At 45.9% G+C, this 13,677-nt stretch overlaps 1 protein-coding gene across 1 annotated transcript in view; it reads left to right on the top strand.

Moving 5' to 3' along the window:
* Nucleotides 1–13,677, top strand: part of TMTC2 (transmembrane O-mannosyltransferase targeting cadherins 2) — a 340,813-nt gene that overhangs the window by 323,794 nt on the left and 3,342 nt on the right. The gene's annotated exons all lie outside the window — the stretch shown is intronic.

Genomic DNA, 13,677 nt, shown 5'->3' with positions numbered 1-13,677 from the left:
GGAGAGGAGAGGAGAGGAGAGGAGAGGAGAGGAGAGGAGAGGAGAGGAGAGGAGAGGAGAGGAGAGGAGAGGAGAGGAGAGGAGAGGAGAGGAGAGGAGAGGAGAGGAGAGGAGAGGAGAGGAGAGGAGAGGAGAGGAGGAGAGGAGAGGAGAGGAGAGGAGAGGAGAGGAGAGGAGAGGAGAGGAGAGGAGAGGAGAGGAGAGGAGAGGAGAGGAGAGGAGAGGAGAGGAGAGGACGAGGAGAGGAGGGGAGTTTGTCTTTAGGCAGTAACATGAAGTTATTTTTCTGCTTTCCAAAGTTCAGGAGGAAAGTGCCTGTAAAAATACACTTCCTCCCAGACTGAATTTAATCCTTTTAAACTCTTTACTTTCTCTTAATAGCTCAGAATTCTGTTACTGGAACATTTTGGGCAATTTATTTGTCAGCATGATAGTACAGATGACATTTCTATCCAGCAAGTTTCTCCCACTGCTGGGAGTACAAACTTTCCCAACTAGCACATACTTGTGTTGGGTAAGGTAAAGAAGTTGTTAAATGTTTTATAACGTAAGCACAGCTATCAATTTAAAATACCAAATTGTAGACATCAGAGCACAGTTAGATTGACATAAATAAAAGTTAAGTAATTTGAAGATTGTGGGGGTTTTGATGATATCTGAAAGGAGTAAGAAAAATTGGATAAATGCTCTAGTCAATTGAATGTAGCATGCTGCCATCTTGCCAGCTCCAACATGAAATTGCTGGCTGGAGAAAGCTAGCATGGGGCTTGTAGTTCAGACTGTAACATGAGAGGCTTCCTGTTTCTGGTTGCTGCTTCTGCTTTTCAGTTTTGGGGTGTTGGTCTTTTCTGCTGGGCTGGCTGAGGGCTTGGGGCATGGGTGGGGATCATTTAATGACTGGCTTCTGCTGCTGCTTCTGCTTTTGCTGTGCTTTTCTGTGAAATAGGCTCAGGTAAGTGTAGAGTGGATCATCTCATTAAACTCCTTATCTCAACTGAGGGTTTGGGTTTTTTGTGTTACTTTCCCTGACATCTGTGGGAGGGGGGCTTGCTTGTGTGAGCAAGCTGCCTGAAACCAGGACAGCTTATCATATACTATGCTGATGACAACATTTGAGCTAGAAAGCTAAAAAAAGAAAGAAGAAAGCTAAAAAAAAGCTACTGTGTCCAGTTCTGGGCCCCACAGTTTAGGAAGGAGGTTGAGTTGCTGGAACGAGTCCAGAGAAGGGCAACAAAGCTGGTGAGGGGCTTGGAACACAGCCCTGTGAGGAGAGACTGAGGGAGCTGGGGCTGCTTAGCCTGGAGAGGAGGAGACTCAGGGGTGACCTTCTTGCTCTCTACAACTACCTGAAGGGGGGTTGTAAACAGGCAGAGGTTGGTCTCTTCTCCCAGGCAGCCAGCACCAGAACAAGAGGACACAGTCTCAGGCTGTACCAGGGGAAGTTCAGGCTGGAGGTCAGGAGGAAGTTTTACACAGAGAGAGTGATTGCCCATTGGAATGGGCTGCCCGGGGAGGTGGTGGAATCGCCATCACTGGAGGTGTTCAGGAGGAGACTTGACAGGGTGCTTGGTGCCATGGGTTAGTTGATTAGGTGGTGTTGGATGATAGGTTGGAGGCGATGATCTTGAAGGTCTCTTCCAACCTGGTCTATTCTATTCTATTCTATTCTATTCTATTCTATTCTATTCTATTCTATTCTATTCTATTCTATTCTAAGAATGACAGAATCACAGAATCACCAAGTTTGGGAGAGAATAGAATAGAATAGAATAGAATAGAATAGAATAGAATAGAATAGAATAGAATAGAATAGAATAGAATAGAATAGAATAGAATAGAATAGAATAGAATAGAATAGAATAGAATAGAATCTCATGCCGTTGGACTCTGCCCATCTGTCCAGCCTGTCGAGGTCTCTCTGCAAAGCCTCTCTACCCTCTAGCAGATCAACTCCTGTCCCCAGCTTGGTGTCATCAGCAAATTTACTGATGATAGACTCAATGGCCTCATCCAGATCATCAATAAAGATGTTAAAGAGGATGGGGCCCAGCACTGATCCCTGGGGGACTCCACTACTGACTGGCCGCCAGCTGGATGTGGCACCATTCACCACCACTCTCTGGGTTCGGCCATCCAGCCAGTTCCTAACCCAGCTCAGAGTGCTGCTGTCCAAGCCATGGGCTGACAGCTTGGCCAGGAGTTTTCTGAGAGACCTCAAAGATCATCAAGTCCAACTTGTCACCACAGACCCCATGACTAAAGAAGTTTACTTAGAAATATTTTGAGGCCTGGAAAATGTTTATGTATTTTTGTTAATATAATCATAGTATTAAATACTCATAATGTATGTTCTTGATCTTCTTCCTAACGTCCAATCTGAATCTAGAAGTGGGTAGATTCAGGCTGGATGTTAGGAAAATGTTCTTCACCATGAGGGTGGTGAGACACTGGAAGAGATTGCCCAGGTAGGTGGTTGAAGCCCCATCCCTGGATGTTTTTAAGGCCAGGCTGGATGGGGCTCTGAGTAAACCTGATGTAGTGTGAGGTGTCCCTGCCCATGGCAGGAGGGTGGGAACTGGATGATCTTTGAGTTCCCTTCCAACACTGACAATTCTGGGGTTCTGTGTTCAGCTTTTACTACAGCAATGCAAGTATGTCATCTAAAAACACCCATTCTATTTTCTGTATAAAGTGAGAGTGATCACTAGGATGTATTTTAAGCCTAAATCAAAGCAATTGATGCATGGCTATTGGGGAAACAATCTAGTTCCACAGAAATTACAATTACAAATACATTTTGGTGGGACTTTCACAGCTGCTGTTTTGATCTGCAGCATTCACCAGTTGTAACACATGGGCTTATTGACTTTCATCTAAAACAGTATGCTCTGAATTCATATAAAGGCCAGTGGTACATAGCTTTTCAGCAGCATGATGTAGCATGTATCTGTATATGCTTGTTTGGTTTTGGATAAATATGCTTTTATAAAAATAGAACAGAATAGAATAGAATAGAATAGAATAGAATAGAATAGAATAGAATAGAATAGAATAGACCAGGTTGGAAGAGACCTTCAAGATCATCACATCCAACCTATCACCCAACACCACCTAATCAACTAAACCATGGCACCAAGCACCCTGTCAAGTCTCCTCCTGAACACCTCCAGTGACGGCGACTCCACCACCTCCCCGGGCAGCCCATTCCAACGGGCAATCACTCTCTCTGTGTAAAACTTCCTCCTGACCTCCAGCCTGAACCTCCCCTGGTGCAGCCTGAGACTGTGTCCTCTTGTTCTGGTGCTGGCTGCCTGGGAGAAGAGACCAACCTCTGCCTGTTTACAACCCCCCTTCAGGTAGTTGTAGAGAGCAATAAGGTCACCCCTGAGTCTCCTCTTCTCCAGGCTGAGCAACCCCAGCTCCCTCAGTCTCTCCTCATAGGGCTTGTGTTCCAAGTCCCTCACTAACTTCGTTGCCCTTCTCTGGACATGTTCCAGCAAGTCAACCTCCTTCCTAAACTGAGGGGCCCAGAACTGGACACAGGACTCGAGGTGTGGCCTAACCAGTGCAGTGTACAGGGGCAGAATGACCTCCCTGCTCCTGCTGGCCACACTGTTCTTAATGCAGGCCAGGATGCCATTGGCCCTCTTGGCTGCCTGGGCACACTGCAGGCTCATGTTCAGCCTACCATCAACCAGCACCCCCAGGTCCCTCTCTGCCTGGCTGCTCTCCAGCCACTCTGACCCCAGCCTGTAGCACTGCATGGGGTTGTTGTGGCCAATGTGCAGAACCCGGCACTTGGATGTGTTCAATCTCCTGCCCTTGGACTCTGCCCATCTGTCCAGCCTGTCGAGGTCTCTCTGCAAAGCCTCTCTACCCTCTAGCAGATCAACTCCTGTCCCCAGCTTGGTATCATCAGCAAATTTACTGATGATAGACTCAGTGCCCTCATCCAGATCATCAATAAAGATGTTAAAGAGCATGGGGCCCAGCACTGATCCCTGGGGGACTCCACTACTGACTGGCCGCCAGCTGGATGTGGCACCATTCACCACCACTCTCTGGGTTCGGCCATCCAGCCAGTTCCTAACCCAGCTCAGAGTGCTGCTGTCCAAGCCATGGGCTGACAGCTCTAAGCCATCACTGAGATTAAGATGAAATTGATGTTATGAAAAAAGTCTCTGCCAGCTGGAGAACATTGATGCTGAGATATCCCCCATTGATGTGATAATTTGAGATACAAAATAGACTGCTTGATGTTTTCTGTCCATGCCAAGTCTAGAACTCTTCCCTGACTCACAGCTGTAGACTTACTTAATGATGCTGATGTCTTGATCTGCAAGCAAACCAGACGTCACAGCGTGCTTGTGGATGAAAACTCTGCCACCCATAAATCCAAAAACCGTTAAAATAACCTTCCTTCCATTCTTAATTACTTGTTTTAAATGTGCCTAACCTGTAGCTTGCAGTTTTAGGCAGGATAGTCTCCAGTTCTTGAAAGCACTTGTGATTGTTAGATGCATACGTACAAGCATTTTCACAGAATCACAGAATGTTAAGGGCTGGAAGGGACCTTGAAAGATCATCTAGTCCAGCCCCCCTGCCAGAGCAGGCTCACCTAGAGTAGGTCACACAGAAATGCATCCAAGTGGGTTTTGAATGTCTCCAGAAATGGAGACTACACAACCTCTCTGGGCAGTCTGTTCCAGAGCTCTGTCACCCTCAACAGCGAAAAAGTTTTCCTTATGTTCACATGGAACCTCCTATGCTCCAGCTTGCAGCCTTTGCCCCTTGTCTGGGCACCACTGAAAAGAACCTGACTCCATCCCCCTGACAATGACCAAAACCTGGCTCTGTCCTGCTGACAGTTGCCTTTCACATCTTTATAAACATGAATGAGGTCAGCCCTCAGTCTCCTCCAAGCTAAAGAGCCCCAGCTCCCTTTCCTCGTATGGGAGATGTTCTACTCCCTTCAGCATCTTTGTGGCTCTGCTATGGAGTCTTTCAAGCAGTTCTCTGAGGTTCTTCTTGTGCAGAGGGGCCCAGAACTGGTCATAATTATTTGGAAGTGGGGAGATTCAGGCTGGATGTGAGGAGGAGGTTATTCACCATGAGAGTGGTGAAACCCTGGAATGGGTTGTCCAGGGAGGTGGTTGAGGCCCCATCCGTGGGGGTGTTTAAGACCAGGCTGGCTGAGGCTCTGGCCAGGCTGATCTAGTGTGGGGTGTCCCTGCCCATGGCAGGGGGGTTGGAACTAGATGATCCTTGTGGTCCCTTCCAACCCTGACTGATACTATGACACTATGATAATATTCCAGATGTGGCCTTACCAGGGCAGAGTAGGAGGGGGACAAGAACCTCTCTCAACCTACAAACCACAGTCCTTGTAATACACCCCAGGATGCCCTTGGCCTTTTTGGCCACAAGGGCAATTTCCATACCTATTCTCCTTTCACCAGGCAGGTTAAAGTTTCATCTGCTTTGAATGCCCAAATGAGAGTGTACCAATGTAAAATAACAAGGGATTCTTTAAAAGGAAATTTGAAAGACCTTCATGCCATAACATGTCTGTATTCTCATTAGTTGTTAAGGTGACTGTGCTGTTCTTCTGCCTTATTATCTTCATAAATTAACTTGATGTTTTGTCCTGAGAACCTTACATAAATAGAGCCAAAAGAAACTACTTTTTCCCTTGTTTGTTTTCTGTGTTTTCTTCATGGATGTCTTCTTTTTTTCTCTGTTCTTTTTTTTTTTCCCTATAGGGAGATTAATCATTTGTTAGGTTGGTGAGCAAAATATGAGTAGAGAACTAAATGAAATCTCTGTTTAGTGGCATATTGGTAAATAACAATTCAGCATTAACAACCTATTACTCTTAACGATGATGACTGACTCTGATTATACACTAGTTTGTAGAACCTGGGCTTGCTTTCAGTTAGATTTGTATCACTCTGTATTTTAGTCAGTCTTAAGGTAATTAGATGAGGATGCAGGCTCCCTTTGTACCAGAGATGCTTAGGTCTGACTAACACAACCGTGGAAACGGTGCTTTTCTACAGTGTTTATTCAAATTAGTACTTGCAGGGAGAATGCTTTTTCTCTCCATGCCCCCCTCTTTGCTATTTAATCTGAAAGCTGTTGTTGAGACAAAAGCACACTTACCAAAATTGTTCCTGAGCAGACTGGCAATTTAAATAATGTACTTAACTGTCATAGAAGAAGATTCCTCCATTTTAAGAGTGTGCACAGATGCTGATTTTTAAGGGTTATTTTGTTTTGTTTTCCAGCAGAACTGAATGCTTTGCAGTCTGAGCTGATGACACAGGGAATCCCTCTCAGCTCTGAATTTTGTACTTTTTTTGTTCTCTCTCATCCATACTATTTTGCCATCCATCTTGTTGTCTCATTCCAGAGTGCTTTTTGCACCAAGGTACCTGTTCCTAGGCAATTTACTCTTTTATCTTAGCCAAATTATCGGATCTCAGGGTCTGGCTTTGTGTGCTGTTTGGAACAAAATATCAGGCATAGCTTATGTAAACCACATGTCTTAGGAAGCCTTATAGGTACCAGGTGGAAATAGATTTCTCTGGAAGGAGTAACTAGCATTTGGCTTATCTGGCAGCACCAAGTTACTTCCATATAAAGATCTGCTGCCATGTGTTGCTGCTGAATTTACACTTTTGTTAATGTACTGGCACTGGATTTTAATTTCCAGTTGCAGCTACCATCTCACTGTGTGTTCCTGCCCTGCTTCTACCTGCTCCTCCCACCTCCATACTTTAAAGTATTACAGAATTGTCAGGGTTGGAAGGGATCTCAAGGATCACCTAGTTCCAATCCCTCCTGCCATGGGCAGGGACACCTCCCACTAGATCAGGTTGCCCAGAGCCACATCCAGCCTGGCCTTAGAAACTTCCAGGGGTGGAACTTCCACCACCTCTTAGGGCAACCTGTTCCAGCTACCTTTATGAAGAACTTCTTCCTAAGATCTAATCTAAATAGGATAGGATAGGATAGGATAGGATAGGATAGGATGGGATGGGATGGGATGGGATGGGATGGGATGGGATGGGATGGGATGGGATAGGATAGGATAGGATAGGATAGGATAGGATAGGATAGGATAGGATAGGATAGGATAGGATAGGATAGGATAGAATAGAATAGGATGAAACTTCCAGGGGTGGAACTTCCACCACCTCTTAGGGCAACCTGTTCCAGCTACCTTTATGAAGAACTTCTTCCTAAGATCTAATCTAAATAGGATAGGATAGGATAGAATAGGATAGGATAGGATAGGATAGGATAGGATGGGATGGGATGGGATGGGATGGGATGGGATGGGATGGGATGGGATGGGATGGGATGGGATAGGATAGGATAGGATAGGATAGGATAGGATAGGATAGGATAGGATAGGATAGGATAGGATAGGATAGACCAGGTTGAAAGAGACCTTCAAGATCATCACGTCCAACTCATCATCCAACACCACCTAATCAACTAAACCATGGCACCAAGCACCCTATCAAGTCTCCTCCTAAACACTTCCAATTATGGCAACTCCACCAACTCCCCTGAACAGCCCATTCCAATGGGCAATCACTCTCTCTATGAAGAATTTCTTCCTAACCTCCCCTGGTGCAGCTTGAGACTGTGTCCTCTTGTTCTGGTGCTGGTTGCCCAGGAGAAGAGCCCAGCCCCTGCCTGTCCCTAGCATGCTTAAATCTTGGGACAGCTCCTAGGCCATGGTTTTATTCAGAAGTTGTAAGGTCTATCTAAAGCAAGTGCCACTGCTGAAATGATTCTGTTGTCCATAGTTATCTTTAGCAATAAAAAGAAAAATAAATAAAAAAGGTGTTGACATTTTGATTGCTTGAGAAAGTCCTGTGCTGTGGTACAGCAACAGCAGCAGTAATAAAAGTTCAAGTGAAAATTCTTGCCATCACTGTAGCAAGGTGAGAAAAGGCATGACAGCACATTACGCCATGGTCATTGAGTAGATGAAGCAGTCCACCAAGCTTGCTCTTGTGCTTAGTGAGCCATTGCACAGCTAACTAATTGCTGCTTCACTGCTCAGTCATTGTGCCTCCTATGTGTCTTCAGACTTCAAAGAGAAATACCTGTATTCTTCACCGTATTTAACTAGCAGTGCTGGAATGAAACATTCAGGTGTGAATGACATTTTGTCTGCTTCTTTAAGTATGGGCTGTATTCACCAGGAGCTCTTAAAAGAGCAAGTGTCCTTAATTGCACTGATTTGAAACAGAACACTTAGCCTCTGTGTTTCTGGTGGGTTGGCCGTGATGATTGCAGCATTCATTAAAGAGTCCTGGGGTTGTTTTGAAACATCTACAAGATTGTGCATTAGAGTAGTCCACCAAAAGCAAAATTAGTATTGACAACATCTTTTCAGTGACCTTTCTGAATGGGTGGGAAGTAGCTGGCATCTGTGCTGCCGCTAGATTAAAAATTGCCATGCCTCATAAGTATCTTGGTGGCAACAAAATGCATTTTCATTTCAGAATCTGCTGCCCTTGGCCTCTGTGGTTTGGAGCAGAGAAGGTCATCTGTAAGCAGAGCTTTGAGGAAAATAACTTCAGATTTAATTGCTTGTATTAGGGCTGTTGTTTGTTCACAGTTGTCTGCCATGAAAGAAGGTTTTTTTTTGAGCTAGGTTAAGTGTTTGTGTATTTGTTTCTGTCTCCATAACTTCTTAGGCATATACAGGAGAAAAGTTGTCTTTGCTACATATGGAGCCAGAGATGATGACCAAGAACAGTTACTACAAGAAGGATGAGGCTCTGGGCAGCCTGATCTAGTGTGGGGTGTCCCTGCCCATGGCAGGGGGGTTGGAACTAGATGATCCTTGTGGTCCCTTCCAACCCTGACTGATGCTATGATACTATGATACTATGATATGGACATGCTGGAACGTGTCCAGAGAAGACAAGGATGATCAGAGGGCCGGAGACTGATTTGGGGCTGTTCAGTCTGGAGAGGAGAAGGATCTGAGGAGGTCTTATTGGTGCCTTCCAGTACCTTCAGAGGGATGTTTTAGGGTGGCAGGTAGTGATAGACTAGGAGAATGAAGCAAAACTAGAAATAGTTAGATTCAGATTGATATTAAGAAGAAGTTCTTCACCATGAGGATGGTGAGACACTGGAACAGGTTGCCCAGGGAGGTGGCAGAAGCCTCATCGCTGGAAGTTTCTAAGACCAGGCTGGAGGTGGCTCTGGGCAACCTGATCTAGTGTGAGGTGTCGCTGCCCATGGCAGGGGAGTTGGAACTAGATGATCCTTGAGGTCCCTTCCTCAATGATGCTATGATTACCTGATACCCTAAAAGGTCCCTCACCAGCATTCTTGTAGCCCCCTTCAGATACTGGAAGGCCTCCTCTTCTCCAGACTGAATAGCCACAACTCCCTCCCTCCTAGAGAGGACTTCTATTTATGTTAACATTTTTGCATGCCCCAAAGGCTCTCCTTTTCTTTTGGTGTAGTGTAGAGGAAGTTGGAAAGAATTGTCATCCACATAAACCAAAAAACCACCTCAGGCAACTAAATGCATGCCAACTGCTATTTTGTTATTCATCTCCCCTCCTCCCCAGGAGCACCTACCCCCACTTCTCCCCAAAACACTAAGGAAACAGGCACACCACGATAGAAATGCTAATAAAGGGAGTAATTCCCAACAGACCGTAAAAGACAGCGTTTATAACCCCGATAGAAAGGCCCGTCAGCTTTTTTGCTGTAAAGCATCTGTCTCCAAAAGGAAATGAAGGCAGGCCTGTTTCTCCTTTCAAGTCTCTGAAGTAGTAGGTGGTGTCATTTGTTATACAGTGCTGCAAGTTCCATGTTACTGCGTTGGTAGCTGCTGACTGCCTTTGTTAACCTACTGAAGAGTTTTATCAGCTGTCTTTAATATAAGAGCATACACATGAGCAAAAACTGTAGCAAATGTCTCTTGCTCTCTTGTCCTCAGACTATCACTTATGACTGTCAAGAGAGTGATGGCACTGATGTATGAGCTTGCACTCACCCCAAAATTCTTGCAACTGTTACACTACACCATAAATACTGGTGTGGCTGATACCTTAGAAAGTTAGGGAGCAGTTTTTCTGAGATCCTGTGCGGTTCCCATTTGAAACATGGAGGAGAGGGAATGAACAAACCCTACAAGGAGAGGCTGAGGGAGCTGGGATTGTTTAGCCTGGAGAAGAGGAGGCTCAGGGGAGACCTTATTGCTGTCTACAACTACCTGAATGGTGGTTGTAGCCAGGAGGGGGTTGGTCTCTTCTCCCAGGCAACCAGTGCCAGAACAAGAGGACACATTCTCAAGCTGTGCCAGGGGAAGTTTAGGCTCGAGGTGAGGGGAAAGTTCTTCACTGAGAGAGTTGTTGGCCATTGGAATGTGCTGCCCAGGGAAGTGGTGGAGTCCCCATCCCTGGAGGTGTTCAAGAGGAGATTGGACGTGGCGCTTGGTGCCATGGTTTAGTCATGAGGTCTGGTGTGACAGGTTGGACTTAATGATGTTTGAGGTCTCTTCCAACCTTGGTGATTCTGTGAACTTTCAGCACGACCCAAAATGAGTTATCAATTCACATTTTCCATGGATACCTTTTTTTGTTTGTTTGTTTGTTTGAGCATGAATGGTCTAAAATGTGTTTGGTCTCCAGGAAAATTTCACCTTCAGTTACAAGACATGCAGGTTGTTTTCTAGCAATGTTGTAATGGCTTGCTATAGTGAAATGGTGCATCCAAATAAAGACATGATGGAAGAAGATGTTTCTTGGCTGGGTTTATAGCCTTACATATATGATGGTCTTTAGAGTACTTGATTAGGACCATGCACAGACCATAGTTTCAGGAAAGTGTGAAAGAAATGGAGAGGAATTCTGGAAGCCATATATGAGACAACTGTATAACATCCCACAAAGTAAGTTTGTGAATGCTGTAGAATTAGCCATGAGCACATTTTTAATGTGTTTTCTTTAATATAGGGTTTTTTCTAGGTTTAAGGGGTTTTCATCCTGATCTTTCTTAAGCTTCATCTTGTGAGACCCCACCTCGAATGCTGTGCCCAGCAATGCTACAGGCTTGGGGAAGAATGGATGGAAAGCAGCCTGGTGGAAAAGGACCCTGGGGGTGCTGGTTGACAGCCGGCTGAACAATGAGCCAGTACTGTGCCCAGGTGGCCAAGAAGGCCAACAGCAGCCTGGCCTGTATCAAACCCAGTGTGTCCAGCAGGAGTGAGGGGTTTGGAACACAAGGCCTATGAGGAGAGGCTGAGGGAGCTGAGCTTGCTCAGCCTGGAGAAGAGGAGACTCAGGGGTGACCTTATCACTCTCTACAACTACCTGAAGGGAGGTTGTAGACTGGAGGATGAGGGTCTCTTCTCCCAGGCACCCAGTACCAGAACAAGAGGACACAGTCTCAGGCTGCGCCAGGGGAGGTTCAGGTTGGATGTTAGGAAGAAGTTCTATACAGAAAGAGTGATTGCCCATTGGAATGGGTTGCCTGGGGAGATGGTGGAGTCGCCGTCATTGAAGGTGTTCAGAAGGAGACTTGACAGGGTGCTTGGTGCCATGGGTTAGCTGTTTGGGTGGGTTGGATTGGTTGATGGGTTGGACACGATGATCTTGAAGGTCTCTTCCAACCTGGTTTGGTTTATTCTAATAATAAAGGTTTATTCTAGTAGGGAAGTGATGGTGCCCTTGTACTCAGCCCCAGTGAGGCCACAGCTTCAGTACAGGGTTCAGTTCTGGGCACCACAACATAGGAAAGACATTGAGGGGCTGGAGCATGTCCAGAGAAGAGCAATGATGCTGGTGAGGGGTTTGGAGTGTGTCATGTGAGGAGCACCTGAGGGAGCTGTGGTTGTTTGGTCTGGAGAAGAGAAGGGGAGATCTTACTGCTCTCTACAGCTACCTGAAAGGAGGTTGGAGTGAAGCTGGTGTTGATTCTTTCTCCCAAGTAACCAGCAAGAGGATGAGAGGAAATGGCTTTAAGTTGTGCCAGGGAAGGAACAGGCTGCCTAGGGGGGCAGTGGAGTCACCATCCCTGGAGGTATTCAAGAAGTTGGAGATGTGGCGGTTCAGGATAGTTTAGTGGTCATGGAGGTTGGGTTAAAGTGGGACTCGATGATCTTAAAGATCATTGGGCAGTGACTGGCTGGAAAGCAGCCCTGAGGAGAGAGACTTGGGGGTGCTGGTGGACAAAAAGCTCAACAGGAGCTCTCAATGTGCATTTGCAGCCCGCAAAGCCAATCAGATCCTGGGCTGCATCAGGAGAAGTGTGGCCAGCAGGTTGAGGGAGGTGATCCTCCCCCTCTACTCAGCCCTGGTGAGACCCCACCTGGAGTACTGTGTCCAGTTCTGGAGCCCCTATTACAAGAGGGATGTGGAGGTGCTGGAAGGTGTCCAGAGAAGGGCCACGAGGATGATCAGAGGGCTGGAGCACCTCTCCTATGAGGACAGACTGAAGGAGTTGGGGCTGTTCACGCTGGAGAAAAGATAGCTCTGAGGTGACCTAATTGTGGCCTTCCAGTATCTGAAGGGGGCCTACAGGAGGGCTGGGGAAGGACTTCTCAGGATGTCAGGTAGTGATAGGACTAGGGGGAATGGAATGAAGCTGGAGGTGGGGAGATTCAGGCTGGAGGTGAGGAGGAAGTTCTTCACCATGAGAGTGGTGAAGCCCTGGAATGGGTTGTCCAGGGAGGTGGTTGAGGCCCCATCCCTGGGGGTGTTTAGGACCAGGCTGGATGAGGCTCTGTCCAGCCTGATGTAGTGTGGGGTGTCCCTGGCCATGGCAGGGGGGTTGGAACTAGATGATCCTTGTGGTCCCTTCCAACCCTGAATGATACTATGATACTATGATATGATCTTTTCCAGCCTTTATGATTCTGTGTCTGCTTTACCACTCTTGTAATATTCGTTAACTCCGGTAACCAGGCATGTCTAAATATCATGAACAACCTATTATTTCATAATGGAATAATCTGAAGCTTGAAAAAAATGAAAAAAGCCAACAAACAAAAGAGAAACACTTTGTTGTAGCTGAAGATGGAAAACTGGTTGGTAACATAAGAAGCTTTTTAATGGATCTCTTTTGAAGTTTTTTACATTTTTGTTGTGTTTCCCCCGGTGTTAATTTTATTCACTCATTCATTAAGAAATAATTGCCACAGCCTGAATCTAAGTGGATATCTTAAGACTTCTGAGAATACAATCTGAGAACAGATTGCATTCTCTACTAGTCATAATTAAGACAAAGAGGAAGAAAGGGATGAGTTCCAGTGTCTTTAACTATTCTCAAAGATTATAACCTCTTTATTGGCAATAAATTGAATTAATGTCCAGATCCTGTCTTTAATCCAGTCTTGGGTTTCTTTAATTTTCCCTGAGAAACTGTGCTATGCTGACATTACCACATGTAAAGCTTTATGAGGTCTGTGTTTTCTCATTAAAAAGAAAAGTCTCTGTCAAAACAGGAGCTTGCCCTGGTTAAAGCACAAAGTATACCAGGCAGAGAGGGACCTGGGGGTACTGGTCGATGGTAGGATGAACATGAGCCTGCAGTGTGCCCAGGCAGCCAAGAGGGCTAATGGCATCCTGGCCTGTATCAGGAACAGTGTGGCCAGCAGGAGCAGGGAGGTCATTCTGCCCCTGTACACTG

Source organism: Melanerpes formicivorus, unplaced genomic scaffold (genome assembly GCF_026170545.1).
Source record: "Melanerpes formicivorus ecotype bairdi unplaced genomic scaffold, bMelFor1.0.p_v2 SCAF_3, whole genome shotgun sequence".
NCBI classification, from domain to species: domain Eukaryota; kingdom Metazoa; phylum Chordata; class Aves; order Piciformes; family Picidae; genus Melanerpes; species Melanerpes formicivorus.
This window is presented reverse-complemented; position numbering and strand designations above follow the sequence as displayed.